The following is a 3,782-nucleotide window of genomic DNA, read 5'->3' on the forward strand; positions in this document are numbered from 1 at the left end:
ATTTTTCAAAGATCATTTTCTTTTTAACTCATTAAAAAATTCACTCACAAATACACTAAAATAAAATAGAATAATAAATAAATAAGAGAGAACGGCGGAGCTGTAATAAACTAATCACGAAGAGAATAAGAGATGATAATCCAACCAAAAATATTTGGAGTCGTTTGTTTTGAGTGTCTTGTCATGTGGTTAAATATCGAGGGCCATTGGACCAAGCACATGCAACTTTTTTACACTTTTTATTTTTTTTGTAATATTCAATCACATGCAACTTGTTTACTTTTTGACTTTTTGTATTCATTAAAAAAATGGTTATTTCTATTTTCTACACTAACAAATAAATATTATTGAAATATCCAACCAATTTGGGATGTGATAACTGCCTCGATGACCATAACTAGTTTCAAACATTTAGATTCTCGGGACAAGTAATAGTTGTTTAAATATTCGGATTTCCATGTAACATCCAACTTTTTTAATTATATTTATTATAGAATACTTAATTAATTAAAATTGTAATAATTTAAATTTTAAAATTATAATAAAAAATAAAAAAATAATGCATTTAAAAATTAACATATTTAATTTAAAATTAAAAAATATAAAAATACTAATTTTAGTAAATTTATAACTAATAATAAATAATTTTTTAAGATATAGTCATAATTAACTCTATATTTATTGAATTTAAATGATCTTTAGTTATATAAAAAAAATTAAAGAAAAAACTAGGTTCATTCATTAAGTTCAGTGCACATAAATATTCAAATTAAAATTAAATTAGGTAGATAAATTTGTTACAAGTTTATAATAAAATATCGTGTTTTAACCAACCAGCACTAACAGTATTTCATAAATATCTCAATCTGTGGTTATTCGATTGACTTTGTTTAAAACTCAGTTTAAAGCTAATTCAATTCTCTATAAATTTGTCTCTAATAGCTATTTTCAAATTTCAAACGTACAAAATATTATAGGGTTGCAAAGAGACGATTTAGATTGAAAATTTCACCTAAACGCGAGCTAGATTCTCCTATCACAATCTGCACATACCTAAGAGACATTTAAGTCATTTCTTTTTCATTCTATTCTCCTTTTTATACATATACAAAAATTCTAGATAACCTATTCCTCTATCTTCTATTATTGCTATTCATATACTTTCTTCATTCCATTATAGAAAAAATCTTTATCATTTCTCAATTCTTTACTCTCACTCTAAATCCTCTGCTAAACTATTCACAAATTTTACTCATATATTATTCTAAAAAATATCTTCTCTAAATTATGCATACTACAGAATATGGAGACTTTCTTTCTATCCAGTCAAAAGATTCATACGTACATCAAAACATACACAAAGTCTAGCGATAGAACAAGTCTCTCTTAGCTAATAAGACATACACAAAGTCTAGCGATGGAACAAGTCTCTCTTAGCTAACAAATCGTGTCTATTTGTATTAGAATATATATAGAAACTTTAATGAAAGTAGGGATTTTATACTATTTTTTTATGTCATATCTTAAATATTTTTTAATATAAATGTTAGCATTGCATGTCATGATATAATGTCTCTTTATTTTATACATATTATGCATCATAATAACCATCTTATGTGCATTAAAGAATTGAGGGAGTGATCTTTCGGTAAGAAAAAGTGACCCCCAAAGACAAGATAATCGAAATGATCATTTGGTAAGAGAAGGTTATTGAATCGAGATTACCCTTCGATAAGGGAAGGTGATTGGCAAACTTTTGGGATAAGAATCTTGGATAAGGAAATGAGACTCAAAAAGACAAAATCTCAAAATGATCATTCAGTAAGGAAAGGTGATTGAATCGAGATGATCCTTTGGAAAGGGAAGGTGATCGACAAACTTTTGTCCCTTTTTTTTTGTAATATAAATTCCCTTCTTATGTATGTCTAAATAACCTTGATTGTAATTTGAATGAAGGGAATGATCCTTCGGTAAGGGAATGTGACCTTCAAAGACAAAATATCGATGTGATCTTTCGGTAAGGAAAGATAATCGATCGAGATGATCCTTCGATAAGGGAAGGTGATCGATCGAGATGATCGTTCAGTAAGGGAAGGAGACTCCTACCTTTTTAGTTTTTATGCCAATTTGAGCTCAATACCTTCCTTAAAAGTTACGAAAAAAATAATGAAAAATATATTAAAAAGTGTATGATTATGATTGTTTTTCTTTTATCCTTTCTATTTGATTTATGATTGTGTTTATTATTCTTATTTCATTCAAATATTCTTCTTTTATCCAAAGATCCTTTCTATTTAATTTATTATTATGTCTATAATCCTTATTTTATTAAAAAATTCTTTCTGTTCTTCTCTTATTTATTTTGTCTTGCTTTATGGTTTATTGGCACATCAAATCAAGATTTATAAATTTGCATTCTATATATTTTAACATTATAGGCATTTTGTTATGAGTCACATATATCATAACATAAGTAAATGAGAAGCATCTAAAAGTTACACCACTCCAACTAACAAAGCCTTTTGAAAATAATAATTAAATAACATTGTATTATTATTGTTTTTATTTTAAAATTCGAAGTGGTTGGAGATAGATATGATGACACTATATAGATAAACTATTGAGAAATTTTTGTTTTTCATCCCTTTTTTTTGTACCATCTTCAGGAATAATGCAGTATAAAACAATACGCTACTTGATTGAGCTAAAAAGATCAGTACATTATAAGATAGTTAGGAGTGGGATATCAAAGACATAGATACGAAACGTTAAGCACTTACCTAAATTCATATTAAGGATGGAGAATAGGCGATTGTTTCAACCATAATTACACAAAATGAGAAAATTAGGATCCTTTGTGTGTCTTATTTAATATTTATTGAGTGACTATGATTATGGTTATGATATTTGTTTTTATTTATTATATAATTATTTAATATGAGTAAAGTTTGTTATTATTTTTGCCTTTATGATTTAGTACGCCCACTTTCTGTCTTAGTATCACTAGGCCCACTTATACTTCCCAACTAGTAACGATTCTTGTGGTCAAGGTTCTCACTAGAGTATTAACCACTAATATAATCCAAATAAAATTGAAGGCTAATTTAAAAATATTAGGTATTACACTTATAACTGTCTTAGTTATATTATAATAACTTATAATAGATCTGAAGTTACAATTAACAATTTTGTAAAGGGGAGAAATTTTAATAGAGAATTTTAAAATTATCAATTATATCGAGTCATGTTAAAAAAAAATCATACGATTTTTTTAAAAATAGCATATCAACTTTTTTTTTTTTAAACTAACGGGGTTTAGGCCAAAGAAAAAAAAAACCCAAAAACTGATCCTAAAAATAATTACAATACGAAAATCTTTTAAAAGAAAAAAATATCATCGAACAAGAAATGAAATAAGATAATATTAATATTGATAATATTTGTATTGGTGATGATGACGGTAGAAAAGACAACGATAATGATAAAGTATGGTTACACAATAGAAATAATAGAGATAGAAGTGATAATGATAAAGATGAGGAAAGTGGTGATGATAGTAGTGGTTATAATTAGTTATATTATTGAAAAGAATTTTGTGGGATTTAAAACTCCTATAAATTATAAATAAAATCTTCACAAAATTAATTTTCATTAATGTTTAAAGAATTATTTAAGAGAGAAGTTGTATTGTCATAAAATGAAAATATTGAAACTCCAAGTATCTCTTTTTTTTTTTGACAAAAAATATTTAATTCTTTGTGAAAATAGACAAAGGATGGATT

Source organism: Arachis ipaensis, chromosome B06, assembly GCF_000816755.2.
Source record: "Arachis ipaensis cultivar K30076 chromosome B06, Araip1.1, whole genome shotgun sequence".
Classification (NCBI taxonomy): domain Eukaryota; kingdom Viridiplantae; phylum Streptophyta; class Magnoliopsida; order Fabales; family Fabaceae; genus Arachis; species Arachis ipaensis.